Source organism: Lemur catta, chromosome 1 (genome assembly GCF_020740605.2).
Source record: "Lemur catta isolate mLemCat1 chromosome 1, mLemCat1.pri, whole genome shotgun sequence".
NCBI classification, from domain to species: Eukaryota; Metazoa; Chordata; class Mammalia; order Primates; family Lemuridae; genus Lemur; species Lemur catta.
This window is the reverse complement of record NC_059128.1, coordinates 175,984,432-176,006,262: the sequence shown is the minus strand read 5'-3', so window position 1 is coordinate 176,006,262 and position 21,831 is coordinate 175,984,432.

The following is a 21,831-nucleotide window of genomic DNA, read 5'->3' as shown; positions in this document are numbered from 1 at the left end:
ACCGAAGCTAAATCTGAACTCTACCTAGACAAATTCCAAAGGATGTTTGTGTCAGTGAAGGGTACAAGAGAACATTAGATGCAAATATTCTGCATCTTATTTAGCTGTGGCAGGTATTAGACCACACAGACTTAAATATTTATGTTTCCAGCTGTTTGAATTTAAAATAAGAATACCCTTTTTCCCTTGGTGTGGCTTACTCTTCTTCCCATGCCAAACATTACCTTAGAAAGCCTTCCCTGATGTACCTCTTCACCCTTTCCTCCCCCAACCAACATATTTTCTATAATTGCAATTTTTTTCACTTCCATTATAATATGTACTGCAATTTGTGATTATATATGTCTTTGTTTACCATTTACTGGCTTTATGAGTAGATTGATATCTTAGGCTCTCAAAATATATGTGGTAAATGAATGAGACACTGACTATATTCATTTAAGAATGAATAAAAGATAGTAAAAATTCATTTTTTAAATCTTAACCCTTTTTTGTTTAACAGTAATATAAAATTCATATAATCCAACTAATATTTTAACACAATCACAGAGAAACTTATAAGATCATTAATAAATTAAGACATAAAAGTATGCTCCATAAATTTACATTACAGTAAAATGACTATATACTTCCTACATATTTTGTAGTGAACCATAATGTGCTGTTGCCATATTGTTTGAGAATATTCAATTCTATCTAATATAAAATAAATGGAATGGATGAAGCTCAAATGTGTTAAGCGAAGAAAATAAGACAATAAGACAAGGTCAACATAGATAAAGTAAAGCAGAGGGTCTGAATGCTAACTTAGACAAAAAACAGAGGGCCCAAGTGAGCACTAAATTAACATACAAAAGATACGTGAGGCTCTCAATCCTTATGAAGTCTTAAATCAGACACCCATTAGTGAAATTGATTCTGATCTCACATGTCCAAGATAGATCCACAAAACCTCAGGCTTATTGACAACTTTCATCTACAGATCCTACATCTTGCCCCTACATCTCTCTGACTAGGTGATGTGTTGTGAAGGTCATTGTCTCACCTGAAAACATCTATTCATCTGCCTTTTAGATGCCATAATTTTCTCTTAAGTTCCAAAGGCCCATTTCCTCACATATTGTCACACCCTAAGCAGGAGACATTCAAAAAGGAAAGGACAACTTTTATAAATATAAGAAAGATAGAAAGAAAGAAAGAAAGAAAAAGAAAGAAAGAAAGAAAGAAAGAAAGAAAGAAAGAAAGAAAGAAAGAAAGAAAGAAAGAAAGAGAGAGAGAGAGAGAGAGAGAGAGAGAGAGAGAGAGAGAGGGAGGGAGGGAGGGAGAAGGAAGGAAGGAAGGAAGGAAGGGAGAAGGAAGGAAGGAAGGAAGGAAGGAAGGAAGGAAGGAAGGAAGGAAGGAAGGAAGGAAGGAAGGAAGGAAAGAAAGATTAAGCAAGCCACTGTTACAGCCAACTCATAATTACTTGAGCCCATAGGAAATGAATAAGTAACAGGGGAACAAATAGCAGAAAGTTACATTAACATTTTTCACCTCTCTCTACTATAGACGAGAGATGAGCCAATAAAGCTAGAATATTGAGTCCCTTCTTAAAAATGTAACTCATGAGTGCTTCTTGAGTTTGCCCATCTTTGCTTTCCCTTATTCTCCTACTGGTATTATAGGGGGAAAAGTGGCAACAAAACATAGATTGTACAGAACCTTTGGGCTCCCAGCACAGACGGCCTTCCACTATCCCACAGCGAAGAGTCAGGGACTCTAGCACATACACAACAGTGCAGGTGAGTGTAAGGAGAACAAATGCAAAGTGTTTGGTGACAGGCCTCTTCTTTGAATTCTTTGACAGGCATTCAGGTAAGTTGATGATGGGATATCCTAAAAGGAGGTAGACTTCTGTGTCTCCTCTGGGGGATACTTGGGATACCTGATTTGGGGTGCAAAAGGTGACCAGAGGAGTTACGGTGTACATAGTGGGCAGGAGTTAAACAGCTAACACAACAAAGTGCTCTTCTTTCTAAGGACCACAAGTACCCGTGAAGTTTTATTCCATTTCTCTAACTCCCTTCCTGAAGGAAGTACATTCCTAAATGACATAATAGTACTCCCCTCAATAGTATTTAAATACTCTTTTTTTTACCTTCAATGCAAATCCTATGCATCCTAGCTTTATACTGTGCAAATATTAATGATCAATTATTTTATATAAACCCCATATTTATCTATGTACTGTTAAAGAATTCAGTTTTATCATCTTTTGTTATACTTTAAGGTATCTCATTTCCAGAGTATTTTATTGAATCAGCAATTCATATTTTCATTTGTAGTATAGCACAAAGAAAAGTGTTTAAAAAACAACCATGTTGCCACAAATGCACATACAAACATGCTATAATTACTTACAGAACTTTGGAACATTTTGGAATAAGCCTTGCCTTGGGCCATGAGAGAAACTCAAGCCTAATTATATGCCTGCTCACTCTTCTTAAAAGCTTTAAATGCCCCAAACTTCAAATATTTGCTTGGATCTGGGAAGACTCCATAAAAAGCCAGAGCACTTTCTTTGTAAATAGTCAGAAACCAACAGGAGCCTCTTAAACAACTACTCCGTGCATGGCTACTCAGCAATCTAGTAACAGGGGAGCAATAGCCCCAGCATTGAACTTTTCCGTAACTTACTTCAGTGCTTAGTAATAATTTCACCAGAAACAAACCAAAATATCATAGCGTTTTAGAATTGCAAGAAAATTTTGTGATAATCTATCCACATTTTTCTACTATTAAGAAAATTTAGGAACAAAAAGGTTAGGTGATAGGCTCACAGGCCCATAGGTATTTAAGCCATAGAGCCATGGCCTTTTGATTCTTTGCCAGAGACTGACCACTATAATAAGATTGCCTGTAATTCCAGAAGCTGCTGAGTGGATGGACAGCAGCTTAAAGAGAGATCTGATGCCCCAGTTTGCTCAGGACTGACTTGTTTTTAGTACTGAAAGTCTGGGTTCTCAATCACAAACTGGAGTGGGCAGTCCCCCTGGTTTTGATAAAAGGATTCAAGATTGCACCTGTAGCTTTTTGATCTCTTGTAGTATCAGGGGAAATGACAGGACAAAGCTCTAAGTTTCCTGGTTCTATGTGGAGGCTAAAGAAGGATGACTTTGAGAAGAGAATTTTAGTCCAGCAATGCACATGGTAGTAATTCAATATTAAATGAATAAAAGATTGTTCAGTGAATGAGGCTAGTAATCACGTAAAATATTACCTTGATGCAATGGTAGCTCCCAGGTACAATGCCAGGGAACTATATGTGTTGGACAGAATAAAAGCCTCCCAAAAATGTCCATATCCAAATCCATGTCTATATGTTACATGGCAAGAGAGAATTAAGCTTGCAGATAGAATTAAGGTTGTTAATCACTTGACTTAAAGAAATTATCCAGGTGACTTCAACGTACTCACAAGAGCCCTTCAATGGGGACTATGGAGGGAAAAAGGTCAACAGCAAAGAGAAAGCCTTGTGAGAAAGATGCCACCTGCTATTGTTGGCTTTGAGGATGAATGGGAGCCACTTCCCAAGGGATAAGGGCAGACTCTAGAAGCTGGAAAAGGCACAAAAAGGGATTTTTCCCTAAAGCCTTCAGAGAATAATATAACCCTGTGGACACCTTTGACTTTAGCCCAGTTAGATCCATTTTGGGCTTCTGACCTTAGAACTATAAGCTATCAAATTTTTGTTGTTTAAAAGCACTAAGTTTATAGTAATTTGTTGTGGCAGCAACAAAAAGTTAATGTATTATTCCAGAGATAAAAGAACAGAGTAGCTCATAGACCCAATTAGAATGCTCAAACCACATGGTTCATTAAAGAAATTCAATACACAGTAAAAAGCAAAGAGATGGCTTAAGAAGAAAGAAATAAAGTAAGTTAGCACAGTCAAGATAAGGTACTTGAATCCTGGGTACACAATGTTCATATATTCTGTCCCTCTCCACCAGATCAACCTCCCAACTACCCAAATCGTCTGGTTAAGAAAATTTGAGTTTAGATATGAACCAATTAACATAATTAACAGCCATGGGTTTTGTGTTTCTTGGATAGAGGGCACATGGGACTAAAATGGTATCACCAATGGGGGACTAAATTAAGTCCTCATGCATATTGAGTGCTCATCTATATTTAGTGTACCCAGAATAATTAGTGCTTCTTGTATATTTTGTGTGTCATAAATATTTAGTGTTCAGATGCTTTATGTATAATTCACCGTGACTCATGAATATCAGTTATCTCTAGATCTGTCTATCCTTTCTGTTTAATATATGTTCTACTTACTATATTTTTATACTTAACACATTTTATGAGTTTCATTCAGCCTGTGTTTTCTTGCCTTCTATAACAGAATTGGATATTCTCAAACAATCAAATAAAAGCATATTATGCTGATGAAGAGGATGAACAAAAATTGAGAGATGTTGTAAGACTGACCCCATGCAATTACATTCTGAGGATTTGCCTCACCTCTCATACACATGCCCACATCCATCACTCTGCTGTATTCCTCAAAGGACAAATTTATACAAAAACAATTATTTTCAAAGAAAGATAATTTTTTCTTTCTCAAATCTAAAAATTTATTGAATTTTTCCTCCAAGAAAACTATTAATTAAGGATAGCCCCTGTATCTTTAATCACTGGAAGCACTTGTTATGTTATTCAACGCAAACAACTATGTGCCTACAGTCACCGTACCTTGTCCTTTGAGGGGGACTGTGAGATTGTCCAAAGGATAAGACTTTGAATTTTGGGAGACAGGACACTTGTCACCCTTCAGCCCCTAAATGTCTCTGTGACAATAGGCCAATCACTTCAACATCATGAGCTCCAGCTTTCCTCACATGTAAGATTGTGGAATCAGACTTGAGAATTTCTATGACCACATTTGATCATATAAACTAATTGCCATCACCCACACCTGTCCCTGGATTTGCCTAAATGCTGGCAATTTGAGTTTCTGACATAGCTTTTCCTGAGAACCTTAAAAATCGTGAAATAAAATTCATAACCCAAAGCAGGTCTCACAGTCATATATAACATTTAGCACACAAAAGAAAAACAGGAAAAAAAATTACTTCAACATTTTGCCTTTCCATCATTAAAATATAGTTAATTTAGCCTTTAACTAAATTTGTTTGAAATCATGAATGGCATTATAGATCAAGTTCCTAGCAGAACTTCTTTATTCTAAAAACTAAAATCAACAAACAAAATATGTCCAAAGGTTTGGCCCAAGCTGTAATATAGAAACAAGTGCAAGAGTCCCTAAAGAGTCAGCAAGTAACCTTTTCAAAAAATGAATATCATATTATCTCCTCTACAGGGACAGTTATTGCAAAGCTTTGTTTTTGCCCGTGTTTACCCTTGCTGTTAGATCATTCTCAGTCATAATTCCTATACTGCAGTTTAAAACCAGTTCCTGTTGTTTTGTACTTAAGAATATCTGCTTACTGAGCTCTGGAGAAACAACCAAATTTCTGAATTACTCTTCTTGAAACTAAAACATCTTCTTATTTTTCTTCTTCCTGAAGACATTGTATTTTGTCATCCTTCAATCTTTTTCTTATTTTATTATTTTTTTCTCTGAAGAGGTGAAAGTCAAAATTGGACTACTGCCCCGGTGAGAACTGGCCAGTGTAGATTCTGGCCACCTGCTCTCAGGCTGGGCGAGTCACAGACTACGAACGTGAGATCTGATACCATGTCTGACAGTAGCCCACTTTTTTTCTTTGCCCAACTCAGAGCTCAGATTTTGACCTATTACTCAGAAAGACTGAAAACACTAAATTCATTTGTTTCAATTTACAGAATTTGCTTATGAACAAATATACTACACAACTCCTTTGTCTTCTCTGAAAGGCCGAAAAGAAAAAAAAATTCCAAATGACATGTATAAAGAAAAAAACTGCTACTTCCAACTTACCTCATTTCCAGCTACATCTCCCATGGTAAATCGGGTATTGTCCTTTGTTATTCCTGAAACCCTCAGTGATAATTTCAAAAAAATTATCAAAAAGAAGTTGCACAAGGATTTTCTTTATGTAAAAGAGGTTCTTTTCTAAAATATTTTGTCGGCTTCTATAGAAACTTTACACTTTGACCAAAAAAGGCATGGTCAGCATTTGCCTTCTTTAAATATTGTCACAAGCTAACATTCCCAACTCTTGTCTTTTAAAAGTCGTTTCTAATTTGTGTAATATTTCTCACCCCACCTCCACATTATCTTCCAGTTTTAAAGCTTTTGCAAGTAGAAATATAGACATGACATCAGAAATGCACACACGCAAGTGCAGTCATATGGAAAATAAGCCCATGTCGTGTGAGTTTCTGCAGTCAGTGACTGTTGCTTGCATCAGGGTGAGGGTTTTTGATGCTTCTGATATTTCTGTCTTAGAATTGTGAAGTTAAAAATGACCAAACACTACAAATTTGCTTTGCCTTTTAAGATTTCCCTGGCATAAGATCAAAGAAAAGAAGAAGAAAAGCCCAAGATAAGGCTTAAAACTATGAAGCTTGAACAAAAGCATGAGAATTGAAAAGTCTGTTTGTAGTCGAAATAACTCTGACAACAACTGCTGCATCTATAGAAACAAGGCCTCGGGTCTAGTTTGAATTTTAGGAATGAAAGGGAAGAACAGATGTTTTAGGTACTGAGAATCTAAACTCTCCTCATCTTCCTGAGAACCGGCCTTTAAACAATCGGCATTGCTGCACACTTTATTTGAAATAAGCAAACAAAGCTGCAGAAAGGAAATTAGTCCATGATGTGTGTGTTGAAATCACTTTTGCAAGAAATACCAAAGAGGAAAATTACTTGAGTATAAATCATATACCACTTAAAGAGAGGTATGATTTTAGGCTCTGCTAAGACAAGTAAAAAAGCAAATTCTTTTTTTCAGAGAGGCTGGTTCATAAACAAAACACGAGCTTACCCAGCACTGCCCAGGCACCAGACATCTGTCATTTCACATATGTCCCCTCAGTAACTCACCCAAACAACTGCTCCTCTCCAGTCCACAAGGACAATGAGTTCACACTGATGGTCTGCCCCAGTGTCTGGGAAAAGACTTTACTGCCTGCCTGAAAGTCAGAATAGCAATTGCAATTTACTTAAGACTGACTTTTTCTTTTTTTTCCCCAAATGGCTTTTTCTATGTACTTTCCTATGTACCTTTACAAATTTTCAATATGAGTCTACAAATAATGGTCCAATATGTGAGGCTTTGAACACAAATCATGGTAATACAGCACTAGAGGAGTTGTCTGTGTTCGTAGAACACTTGAGATTTGGGGAAGCCTTTCTTTTGTTATCTTTTGGGTTCATGGGGTCATACCTTTAATATCCAAAACAAGAATTAGCTTATTTTAAAACATATGAGCTAGACTAGTTAGTTATTTACAAAAGAAACAAGGTTCCCACATTACTGCAAGTCTTTGAAGCAACAGATTTGATTCACTAAGGCAAACTTAAGGCAGTATATATAGAAAAAGCAATTTAGCTTGTGAAATGCTTTTCTCAGCTCATTTGTAGTTAAATCAGATACTCTTATCTCTTAAGAGAAAAAGTATATTTCTATAGGTTAAGCCCACAATGACATCACTTCTCTGAATATTGCTGCCTTTAAGCTTATGGAAGCAAAAGACACAGTTATGGACATAAAAATGTATACCTCAAGTCTCTGTTTACTACAAATATTAATCAGAAATCAGATTAAAAGAAAATTCAGCACGAGTATGTATATGCATGTACTCAGGTGTTTGAGGAAAGTGTACTTATATAGAGATGCCCATGAAAAAAAAAGATATATATTTCTGTATATGTATTTATAAACATGTTTTTATTATGCATGTTGTTGTCAATTTGAGAATATAAACAAGGACTGTGAATCCTCTTTCTTTAGGATAAATATTTGGAAATTCTACCTTCAGACCTCAGTTCCAAACTAGAATAGGAAGTCCTAAGATCATTGACTATGTCTCATCTCTTTTCTGTCCCCTGACGGTTAGGAGTTCTCAATAACGTAGAAGGAATGGAAAGAGAAGGAAATATCAGGAACTTTTTGAAAGCTGTGTCCCAGCAGAAGTAGCCACTAGTTTTCTGAGCTCTAACCAGTGTCTTGGATTTCACTTTTGAAACCCAAATTTATATTGCTTCACTTTCTGGCTTACAGGTTGTTTTACCCGCACTCATGAAAAATCAGTTGGGGAAACTAAGAGAGAGACCTCAGCATCCTTTACAAGGTGTTTATTGCCTTCATTTTTACAAAAGGAGCTTGATGCCTAAAGAGACCCTTGACTTGCTTAGTGTTGATGAAAAAAGGAAATTTCTACAGATGGTGAGGACAGTCTGGAAGCTTGACTCTTAGTCAGATAAGCAGAGGAGTTAAGTTGTAGTTGTGTGTGGCTCTGACTTCCAATTCATGGAACTGCTTCATCTTGGAGTGGCTTGGTCAAATTTTTTACTAGAGCTGTTGGAACCAGCTGACAAACTTTCCACCCCTGGTAGAGTTTATATTCTTTTCATCTGCCCATGCGGACCACCTCCAATTGTTTAGTAGTACAGGCTGCCTGCATTATAAATGAGTTTGCACAGTCTTAGAAAAATTTACCTTTGGACATTCTCTCAGACTCACCTCACACATATAATATTTTTAGTTATCACTCTCCTTTGACATCATCTTAGGCAGCTGCAGAGATGATTGTAGATTTAGAATCAGTTATAGACATAGACAGATATACACTCAAATATATTGACAAAAATGAATCTTGAATAATCATTATATTATTCACATGTGTAACTACAGAGTTGTGTTATAAAAAATCGATGACAGGGGGAATCTGACAGAAAGTATTGTCATGACAAAACTTCCCTTTTTTATGACCAATACCTACACAGGTATTTTAATAAGAAGTGTCTACCTGGAAACTAGTAGAAGCATATGGAGAATTATCAATCTGTTTCATCTTTTCAGGACTCTTAATGTGTAGGTATTATCTAAAAAGCATATTATTGGTATTTATGTGTGATTAACAAATGAAGACTAAAATTTAATATATGCTCTTGAATTAGAATATTTATAAAAGTAATTAACAATAAATTTATTCAATTGTACTACAAACTATTTTTAGAATCATTCAGAATGTAAACCAATTAATACTTTAAGACTACTACAGTACTAATATTTCTTATCAATATAATAAGGTTGAGGATAATATGTGAATGGAAGTAGTTTATTTAAAGAACAAAACCTTTAATAAAGTCATTCGTACTTAAAAGTAAGGGAAATGTTAAACATTCCTGCAGTGTTTGACAGTGACATATACTTCATTTTACATCAGGAATATGAACTATATCAGTACTTGCTTATGATGAGCTATATCAATCAGATCATATAGTTGTATTTAAACTTCTCAACAATAAGAAATAGTTGTTCTTTCTTCTTTCTCTATTACTTATACACAGTCTACGTGAATATCTTACAAAGTCAACAACAAAAAAATTAGTTTTAAAGTAATGTCTAATTCATTTCTACATTTCCCCATATATAGCACAGAATTTTGCTCATGACAGATTTTTTAATTGAGTTAAACTGTGTAGAATATATTTCTACATTATTTCAATCAATAGTCATTCAATAGGAAAAAAAGACTCAAATCACATTTTCTAATAATGATCCACTGAGTTATGGCTGGTTTTTCCTTCTAGAAGGAAGTTGTAGAACATCTGGGGACTGCCAGCTGCTCCTACTATAAATAGTGTTAAAGGTTTTCTGCATCTGAGTATTATGTGATTATCTCTTCGGAAAGCCTAATTTTATTGTAATCACTCTGCAGTTCATTTTAGCAAGGATTCATATTCACTTTCAAGACTGGTTCTTTATCATTAAACAACTGTTTAGTTGTTTAAACGTCCAGGCAATAGAGGAACCCAGAAATATTCCAAGCTCCAAGCCCCACATTTCTTTCTTCTCCAATATAGGGATATATTTGAGCATTTTGTACATTTAAAGTCTTCTATTAAAAGCAAAACCTATTACAACTTTCTTCTAATGTTACAGTTTTTAAAATACACAAAAAGAATATGTTGATAAATTATGATTTTAGAAAGGCATTTTGCATCATGTCCATAAATGTCTATCAGCTTAATGTTATTAATCCATTTATTCATCTAATTCCTGGTTTGTTTATTTTTTTCCAGTCTTTCATGGATTGGCAATATCTAATTTCGTTAAACAAAAGGACAATTTGCTACTGATGTAAATCAGATGATTTTAATGAAAATATGAAAAATACATATAGTCATCTAACATGTATGTAAAACTATGTTGTTTTCTGTCACATCCTAAAAATTAGAAAATGAAGACCTGGGAGTATTTTTAAGAAATTCATAAAATTTTAAAGTTGGGGGTGGAAAGCTAAGTCATAACTCAACTAATTTATGTAAATCTGCTCTACTTTTCTAAAGATCTTAGTAGTTTATGCATGATTTACTGAATATTTACCATGCTATTTTCCATGTGTTTTCTTTTGGGGTTTGTGTATGTATATATGAACATAAGTGAATTTTTGTCCTTGGAGTAAATTACTTTAGATTTTGTATACTTTAATTATGCCGTTTAGTTCTATTTTAAGAAACCTAAAACCCTGATATGACAAAATTAGTATCGCCTCTCTGAATTAAGAAAAATGCTGGATCAATTTTAAAGGATTTATCTCCAGAGAAGCAGGAGAATGAAACAACATGACCAAATTATAGGTAAATGCTTCCTGAAATGATGTAAGCATATTTTATCACTAGCAATTTCAGTCTGTGCACTTAACACATTCAACATTATCCACAGTTTGCAATATATCACTATACCGAGAATAAATGTAATTGACAAGAATGTCTATAGAATCAAGGTCCTTTTGCATCTCTACATGTTGTAACAATGTCTACAACCACCAGAAGGGACATGAGACATTTCAATAGGGAGCGTGTACTAAAGTCTCATGAATAGGCTTTGATTTCCCCCTCTCATGTAATTCTTATATGTCTCTTGGCTTGATTTGGGTAAGGGATAGGGAGAGGATGTTCTGGGAGACATTGCTACTTAAAATTGTCCATGTCCTGAAAAGAACTTTATGGTTATGTCTCCCTAAGTCTTATGATCGTCATCTGCAAAACAGTGATAGTATCTGCCCTGCTTTGCATTGACAAGGTTATCATAAAGCCCCAGTAATAGCTGCAGCATTCACTGTGTGTCAGACATAATGTTAAAAACTTTATACACAGTAGTTCAAGTCTTCTGAAATGTGTGCCTCTAGTGGGTTCCCTGTGTTTCCAAAGTTAATAATCCTTATACCAAAACAACCATGTTGTTTTGGTTACTATTCCTTGTAGTATAGCTTAAAGTCTTATAAACTGATGCCTCCAGATTTGTTCCTTTTGCTTAAGGTTGCTTTGGCTATTGAGCTCTTTTCTGGTTTCAAAATATGCATAGAATAACTTTTTCCAGATCTGCAAAAATGAAGTTGGTATTTTGATGGGAATTACATTGAATCTGTAAATCACTTTGGGTAGTATGGACATTTTAACAATGTTAATTCTGCTGATCCATGAGCATGATATATTTTTCCATTTGCATATATTATCTGCAATTTCTTTCCTCAGTGATCCGTAATTCTCTGTGTAGAGATCCAAGGCTATAGTGACCAAAACAGCATAGTACTGGCACAAAAATAGAGGCATAGACCAATGGAACAGTACAGAGAACGCAGATATAAAACCATCCACATATTGCCATCTGATCTTTGACAAAGTAGACAGCAATATACACTAGGGAAAAGAATTCCCATTCAATAAATGATGCTGAGAAAACTGGTAGCCACATATAGAAGATTGAAACAGGATCCATATCTTTCACCACTCATAAAAATTAATTCAAGATGATTACCGGACTTAAATCTAAGACATGAAACCATATGAATTCTGGAAGAAAATGTAGGAAAAATTCTTCAAGGTATTGGCCTAGGCAAAGAATTTATGAAGAAGAACCCAAGGGCAATCACAGCAACAACAAAAATAAATAAATGGGACTTGATTAAATTAAAAAGCTTCTACACAGCCAAGGAAACAATCAACAGAGCAAATAGACAACCTACAGAATGATAGAAAACATTTGAATGCTATACATCCAAGAAAGGGCTAATAACCAGAATCTACAAATAACTCAAGCAAATCAGCAAGAAAAAAAATCAAATGAGCCCATAAAAAAGTGGGCAAAAGACATGAACAGAAACTGCTCAAAAGAAGATAGACTAATGGTCAATAAACCTAGGAAAAAATGCTCAGCATCACCAATCATCAGAGAAATGCAAATCAAAACCACAAGAAGATATCACCTAACCTCTGTGAAAATGGCTTTTATCAAAAAGTTCCAAAACAATGCATGCTGGCAGGCATGGATCCAGAGAGAAAGGAACACTTATTCATTGTTGGTGGGACTTTAAACTAGTGCAACCTCTATGGAAAATAGTATGGAAATTCCTCAAAGAACTAAAAGTAGAGCTCCTATTTGACCCAGCAATCCCACTACTGGGAATTTACCCAAAGGAAAAAAAGTCATTTTATCACAAAGACAGTTGCACTAGCATGTTTATTGCAGCACAATCCACAATCACAAAGATGTAGAATCAACCCAAGTGCCCATCAATTCATGAGTAGATTAATAAAATGTGGTATATGTATAACATGGAATACTACTCAGCTATAAAAAATGAATTAATACCTTTTACAACAATCTGGATGGAACTGGAGACCATTCTCCTAAGTGAAGTATCACAAGAATGGAAAAACAAACACCACATGTACTCATTATTAAATTGGAACTAACTGATCAGCACTGATGTGCACAGGCAGAAGTAAAACTCAATGGAAATAATGCAAGTTGGAGGGGACAGGAGGGGATGGGTGAAATAATACCTAACGGGTACAATGTACATTATCTGGGTGATGGGCACACTTAGAACTTTGACTCAAGCAGTATAAAAACAATCCATGTAATCAAAACATTTGTATCCCTGTAATATTCTGAAATAAAAAAAAATCCCTGCACCAATTCAGGGTAGTCATGAGGGTCCTGAGACAACTAGAGAGCCCAGACTGACCCCCTAGACTGGACCTAAGCTACTTCATTGTTTTACCTAGTAGTGTGTAGGATTTGTGAAGCTTTTTCTTCAACCAATAAAAGGAAGTAAAATAAGGGTGAGAAACATTGCTTAATTCATTTAATTCTTGCAATAACCTTATATGTTACATATTATTAATATCCCATTTTTAAAACATTTGGCTTGAAGCTCAAGAATCTATAGGATTAACTGCAGATATATTTTGCAAAGACAATTTATATAAAAATATTTTGAAAGAAGCTAAAATAAAATAAATCTACTGCTATGCATTGCCTTTAATAGTAGATATATTATGTCAGCATCAAAACTTTTTTTAAAGTGCAAGGCAAACAGAGAACAGTTAGGCTTCCACCAGTGTTTGTTAAGATGTTTGATATGGATGTTATATGATCACCCATTTTCAAGGGTCTAGATTTGATGACTTCTGTAATGTCTCCTTAATTTTTTTGTATTATCGGAATGCAATTGACCATAACCTGGCCAATGTGGTGATTCCTCCAAGGAGATGTAATTAAGTATCCCAAGGTCTGTGGCTAACCATCAATAATAGTGAACTCTGTAGATGAAAGAAAAATAATCAATTTTATTTGGGGAGATGGAAGGGGAATGATGCTGGCCTATTATTTTTCCAAAACAAGTTAAGTTGTTTTAATTATTCTTTTTTAAGTTGATTTGTTACAGATCTAAAGTTACCTGAAGAACACTCTGCTCCTTCAAACACAACCACATTGGCTTGGCTTCAAGGCCCTAGATAAGCTTTGATTTCAAACTCCTTTTCTGTCTTAATTTACCTCCTCAATTCTTGAGTTTTCTTGAATTTCAAAGGCAGACAACACAGTGAGCCTTTTTTAAATTTTTTCTTGTTGGGAAGGATGAGGAGTATTTCAATTATAAACTCCTAGAGAGCTGGGTGTATGCATTTATCTTTATATACTTCTACCTTATAACCAAAACCATAATAGATATTTGATAATTTTTACATATTTGTTTATGTACTTATGCAACAAAAATGTTATTACCTAGGTCCTATGCTAGTGACTAGGGAAATAATGGTGATCAAGTTAGACAAAAATCACTGCTCCAGTAGAGTTTGCAACAGAGAAGTTGAAGACAATGAAATGAAATTATAATGTAGTGTGGTATGTGTGGTAAACTATAGCATTAATTATCTCAAAAACAAGGGGGAGGAGGAAGAATTCACACAGGAGGTAAGGCGGGGGAGGAGGTGAAGATGGGTCAAGAAAGCACTCCTGAGAAAGTTGTAATTGAGTCATCTAACAGAAGTTAGCTAGGTGATTAAGTTGGAGAACAAGAAAGGGAAGAAAAAGTGGGAACAGCAGGCAGAACTGCATCTTAGAGAGACTAAACACATTTAGATAAAGGAAACAGTTCAGTATGATTGAGGTATGGAGAATGGGGCCAGATGGAGAAGTGATATGTGAGAGAAAAAGCCTTAGAAAGCCATGGGTAGGAGTTTGACACTCTCAGAGTAGCAATGAAAAGACATTAAACAGTTTTAAGCAAAGTAGTGACACAATTAGACGTTCAGATTTTGGAAAGATTATTCTTGCTGTGTTGTGGAAAAGTGACGGAAGGAAGATCCACTGTTAAATTCTCATGAGAGAACAATTTTACATTGAACTAGGGTCAGTGGACACGGTTGAGAGATATTTAGGAAGTCAAATTAGCATATCTTGGTAACTAATTTGTTCTGAGAAGGAGGGTTGATGAGTGCTAAGAGTTTTGTATGATTCCCAGATTTCTGGCACAGGCATCTGGGTGGATGGTAATACTACTCTGATAAATATACACTCTAGAAGAAGCAAGTTTTCCACAGTAGCTGGTAAGTTCAGTTTTGGATGGGTTGATCTGAAAGTATCAATACTACATGCAATTAAAAATGCCCAATAAGTATATGGACACAGATCTGGAGCTTGGAAAGAGAGATCTCCATTAGACATATAGATTTGGGAGATGTCAATATCTATTTTGTCTTTGAAGCCATTGGAGTCATTAAGCTCATTATGAAAGGATGGGTGAGAAAAAGACTAGCATTTAAGAGACAATAGCATCGTTGGCATCTGCAAAGAGACTGAGAAGGAGCATCTGAAACAATAGACTAAAATCTAGGGAAATATATTGCCCTAGAAACTCTGGAAAAGATGGAGGCAGTGATGAATTGTATTAAATGTTGACAGTGAGTCCAAGGTATGAAAACAGCACATTATATTTACCAAAAGGTGACTGTGGTGAATAAAGTTTCAGAGAAATTGTACAGGGCAAAATAATAATAATAATAATAAGGCAGCAAATGTGATATCTCTATTATTAAATTCTCCTGTGAAGAAGGGCAGTGAAGATCAAGTATAGGTGAACAAGACTATGGGATAGAAAGACTGTCATTTTTAAGATAGGTGATACTTGATGTTGTTTAAATCTGATAAACAATGAGCAAGAGAAAGGGGAAATTTGAAGCCACCGCTGAGAGAGGAAACATAAAAGATCAGTGTCTCTAAGAAAACAGAATGAAATGGGATACATAGATCAGATGAAGGCACTGGCCTAGAACAGAAGGTGAGGTAACTCTTCAACTGTACAAAGACAGGGGGAAAAGAATGGGTCTAGGTGCAGGTGAACCTGAGGCTTTAATGGCAAGAGGAATATCATCAGATGTTAGTTGATGATGGTGGTACGTGATGAAGTACAAGGAGGGAAGTGAATATTTGAGTGGTTTAAGAGTGAGGGAGAAATATATAAGGGATGGGAACGGCAGGGGGCGGCGGGGAGGGGTCCCAAAACATTTAAGCATAAGACAGTTGGAAAAACTGAGCGAAACAGGTGAAAGGCAGGAGATGATAGCCACAGGGCTGATTTAATTTAGTATTAAATTAAATACTAAAGGTGAGATGGGATTGTGTCCGTGATGGCAAAGAGCAAGGTCTAACTATGAGAGAGAATTGGTGAAAAGGCATGGAGGTACAAGTAAATGAGGTTGAGTGAGAACTGAGCATATAGAGTTTTCTATGGCTCATTCATAGATAAAAATGCCACCCAGAATTGCCATGAGGATTGAAATGAAGGAGAACATGCTCAAAAATTTAAGAATGAATGTAGAAGAGAAGGTAGATGCTGTCCTGCAACTGGCCAAGAATCAAGGAACTGGAGATGTGAGCTCAGGTGGGCTCAACTGGCCCCCAGGTGCAACAGTTACCTGGTGGCTAGAGGAGAGTCTCTCAGAGCAATGAGCTGTGTCCTCATTGACTATGTTTATAAGTCAATCCTGCCCAAATTGAGCAAGGGATTTTTCTGTTTTTATATAAAATGGCAGCAGCTTCTTGTGGTTGGGAGAACATTCTGGAAGGAATAAGTTATGGCCTTCTTTGATTATATGGTCTTGGCTCATCTCCCATGAGAAGGTGACCAGCTTGTATGTTCTGGGTAGAATGGGCCAAGGCTGAAAAGGTCATTGCCTAATATTTTGATGACAAGTGTTTCTGGATCAAATGGAAATAAAATGGAATTTCAGCCAAAGTTTTGAGAATGTTCAGCTTTGATTAATTTACATCACTCTAAGCTAGTCTACACATATAATGGATTTATACTGCTTGTGTTTGGACTAACAATAAACCAAGAGAGTGAGCATTAATCCAAACAGCAAGTAAAGGAATCATCACTATGAAGAAAGTCCCTTGAAAACTGTTCAGTATCATGCACAAACAATAATCTGATGGCACTTTTTAACCACTTAGAATATGCCCATTATTTTCTGCTTTGTCAGAAAAAAAATTAAAAAGTAAAATTAGAAGATTATTTATAAAAATTCCCTTTCCTTTCCCAAAGCAAGCTAAATACCACAAATATAATTGAATCATTTTAGCATTTTCAAAGTATTTATCATGTTTTTTCTTCCTACTGGATGTGCTAAAATGTAGGGCAGAATACCTTCTTTGGTGTCTCAGAGGAAAAATCTGGTGCTAACCCGGAAAGGACAGCTAAATTTGCTAAGTGTGAAATAAAGACATTTTTTGTTCTCTCCATATTTTTTTCTTTTTTTGCCCCTACTGGGTTTATCACATAAGAATTTGTCAAGTAGAGTGTCATGTGAACATGAGTTTGCACTTACAGCTTCTTTGTAAATTCTTAAGGCATAAACATTCTGTTTCTGACTCCAACTGAACTTACCAAACGTTGAGAAAGTTATCACCATGTCATTATTTTGAGGTTTTATCTCTACAGGCAGGAACATTGGTTTTACAAATTTGCAATTCCTTTTTCAGCCTGAAAAATGGTCTTGTAAATGTTTTGTTCAATTAAAGGAATTAATGTCATGGTTTACATGTGTAAATGGTATGTCTTTATTCAAGATTATATAAGGATTTCTTGATGTTACAAATTAAAATACTCCCCAATTTTTATAATCTACAAATATGTAAGCAACATGAATTTTCAATATCACTTGGAGAGAGTTTGCAATGAAGATTTGTCTGAAACTATGAGAATTAATAAAAATAGAGTTGTTAAATACTGCCAATCTCCAGAAGGTTTTGCCAATCACAAATATGGAGAAGTGTGATAACATAACACTTATCTTCGGGTTATATACTTCTCACTTCAATCTCTAATTTTAAGAAATAAAAGACTTAAAAAGTCTTTACAAAGGGCACTTTCTCAAAAATCTGTTTTTCACCCTTTGGAAGGCCAGAGAACCCTGGAGGAAATCCACTTGGCCTTAATGTATATCCCAATCTGAGCATTCAAGTAACAAGTCAGAAGCCTGGATAAATTGCAGGGTGTCTTCTAACTTAGGAGAGAAAGTGGAGATGGTTCTATGGTACCCCATATTTGGTGTTCTCAGTATTGCAAGGTTAATCTTCACCTACTATGGAACCACCTAGAATTTCCCATCATCAGGAGAAAATGTTTTCATCTGACATGGACCATTCTCTGGCACTCTAACCATTCTCATGGAAAATAACAAAAGAGCCCTTTAATTTTTTTTCTTTTCTTTTTTTTTTTTCTTTCTTTCTTTTTGTTTTTTTGGCATATTCATGCATTAACCAGTGTTCATACTTTCTACTGAGAGAGTCATTTTGCTCTTTCTTCCTTCTTCAAATAAATTTGTTAATTGTATCTGACATCAGTTTTTTATATTTCAACATAAACTTGAGTTCATAGGTAAACTTTAAAAAGACTTTGACAATTTAGTCAGAACCTCCAATAGCAAATTTGTCTGACACAATTCAGTGCTGCCCAGATTCCTCTTTAGAGGTGAAAGTTTACATTCCCTCCTGTTTCAGCTTTCAGCCCTCTTAAGGAATTGCCTCAGCTGAAGAGAGTCACTTTGTCCAAGATCTCAACCCCTTCCCAGGGTAGCTGGCATCCAACTGCTAGTCAACACAAGGATATAAAGGCACAGCCCCTCAGCCCCAACTGGAGATGACTCTCAAAAGCTGTTGCAGTTTGAGAGCTCCATGCAGGGCTCTGAGAGGCCTTTGTTAAGGTGGCATTACATCCAAGTTTCAAATCTGTCTAATCCTGCTTCTTTTTCTTTCTGTCCTTAGGTGTTGATTTCTCGAATACTTCCTAATAAATTTCTTGTACGCTAATCTTCTGAGTCTACTTTCTTGGAAGCAACAAAGAGAGTCTGTTTTATCATTAGCTTCTCACATGATGGTTACAAAGAATAAATAAAAAGAAAAATGTACCTGTCACTTAGCAGATGATCAATAACTATTCACTGAATGAAGGGAAGATTTCCTGCCTTGCTAGGAGCTTCAGGCATCAGTGAGCAGGCAAGTAATTATTGGGGGTCTGGCAAATTTCCCAGTGCCTCTGCAGTCACTTCATTTGCACAGCCATTTATACTGATTGTCTTAGTTTGTAGCCTCACCTTGCTGGTATATCCTGAGACTTCCTGTTCCCAGGTTATTGCCTGTGCTTTGGGGCAATCATGATTGGAATCATTCTCATTAAGATACTCTTATGAGTCAGAAAAAGTAGTTAAGCTCTTTTCCTCATGGCCCAGTAACCAATACTGAAGTGAAATGACATTGATAGAGCAGAATTACGTTTTTCTTGATGTTCTGTTTCTGCCTATCTGGATTTGTTTTCCTTTTACCTCTATAAAATGGGGGCAATAAACTTTTAGCAATGTTACAAGAATTGAACCAGGCACTGCTATAGTTTTGGTGTGAATCTTCTCCTGCTAAAAGATAATTTACAGTTTCTAATTATCAACCCATGCTCAGATTCCTACGGTGGTCAGAAATATACAGAGTCAGTACCATTTTCACCTCTTTTTGTGAATATTTTAAATATGATTTGCACAGAACAAAAGCATGCAACAATAGATATTAATGCTTTCTTTATATTGCTTCCCTAATATTAATTAATAATATCTTAGAATATCAAGTAATAGCTATTTGGGTAAGTAGTGGATAAATTAGTGAATGGTGTTGTCCACAGCTCTCTTTTTGAGGCAAAGCAAGAAGGTGAGAATCAATGGCAGTATTTTATACAGTTTTGTTATGGGAGGTTTATGGTCAATAAATGGTATCATCAAAATCATCATTGTTAGTATTATTAACATTTTTCCAAAGTAAACAGATGCTTCAGAAAGATATACCATGGTGTAATCCATTCCTGGTATAGTGGCTTGCTTAGTAAATATTTTTTTTATTATTTGTTCCATCAGAAAAGAGACAGTAATGTTTATGTGATAATTTACATTTACATGTGATTTACATAAACTCATTAAACCTCATTGCCATTTTCTATTATTCTGGTATATTTCAATCCGAATCTAAAATTGTGAACTGCAGAGGTAATCTAAATGTTAAAATTACTTATAATTTTAATGCTGACTTTTTAAAAGTGACTTAAATTTTTAACCGTATGGGAAATACATTATAAAATATTAAAACAGTATTTGATAGTCTCTCAATAATTTAAGAGTAACAGGATCTAAAACAAAAAGAGTAAAATATGAATCAATACAACTCAGCTCTCACAAAATAGGGAATATTCTTTCATCAAGGCTCAAAAAATATTAAACAGAGAAAGCCCATTGCCTCCCCTCAATCATTCCCAACAGTTTTACATCATTCAAGCAATGGGGCTACCATCAATTCTCCCAAGATTATTGCTCTATACTAAGTATAAAAGCCTATTGGAGAACATTTGCCAAACTGTCTATTTTCCCAGGCTCATTTATTCACTCTACTTACAATTTCTTGGACAACTCAGTTTTTTTTTTTTTTTTTTGCATGATGTTTTCTGCTTTTAAAATAATCTATGAAAAGCTGTACCATCTCAACTTAGAATTACATATTTCTGTTCTGGCACAATCCTACTTGCATGAAAAATAGCATTTCTACAATAGAACTGTTTAGTTCATGTCTTAGACCTCTGATAAAGCTACTCATACCCACAGGCATGTAATGCAAGCAGTTCTTGATTTTCTTCTGACCCTCTTGAATGTAGAGACTACAAATGAACACCTGCACTGCTAAGTCTCCTGTATAACCCTGAACAAGTTATGCAAACTCTCTAGAGTGCCTCAGTTTTCTCATCCATTAAATGTTGGTAATAATAAATACCTATACTACTACATGGTCATTATGAAATTTAAACCAATTAATGCATATAAAGCAAATAAACAGCTTATAAAAATGCCTGGCAAACAGTGCTCAATAAGTATCAATTATAATAATCATAAAATTATTAGTATCCTTTTTAATTCTTCCTCTTTTCAAATCTGGGGAAACTGTGAATATGCTAGTATTAGAGTCTTATATCGGAGGACATAGCTGATAGAGAGCAAAGGCAACTTCCTGCCACTCTTGCTCAAAGTGGAAGCTGGGTCTCTTTGTTTCTTCTCTTCAGCAGCATCCCCAGACTCTGCTTATCATTCCCTTCCCTCCTCTTATGTTCTAGTCTTGGGTTAAGCTCTTTATAAATTCCAAGTTGGCAGCTGAAACTAGAAGAAGTTAATGAGAAAAGAGAAACGGAAAACCTGTTCAGCGATTTCCTCCCACACACTTTCTACTCCCACTCCCCTTATTCCTATCATCTGTACACTTCCCCAACATGCTGGTGTTGGTCTCTTCATCTTAGTGAGAGGAGGAAGGAGGGAGGGGCAAGAGAAACCTGTCATGCTTCTCAGAGGGCCACTAGCACTGCTGTTTCTTCCTCTTTACCCACTCCTACCCACTCCCAGCCATACCCAAACTCACTGAGCAACGGTGAACACCAAGGAAATAAACGATCAAGAAAGGGGAACTCCACCTAACTATTGCTCCACACTGAATCCCCATGCTCCACCTCTCTGGCTCTCTTTCCTTTCAAACGCTCAGGGCTGAGTCTTTCCTCTCAATCTATCACATCATCTCAGATCCACCACCCCCACTCCTTACCTCTCTGCTCTGGTCCATGAAGCATCACCTCAGGAAAGCTGGAGCTCTTGAAAACCTTCCTACTCCTATCAGCGAGAGCCAAAAGAAAAATAATCTCCCTCGCCTATCTTGTTTATGGCAACGTAGAGAGGCAGGTGCAGTCCCAGCACTCCGTACTGGAACTCTGAAATACTTTTCTTCCATTGAAGCATGCCTAATA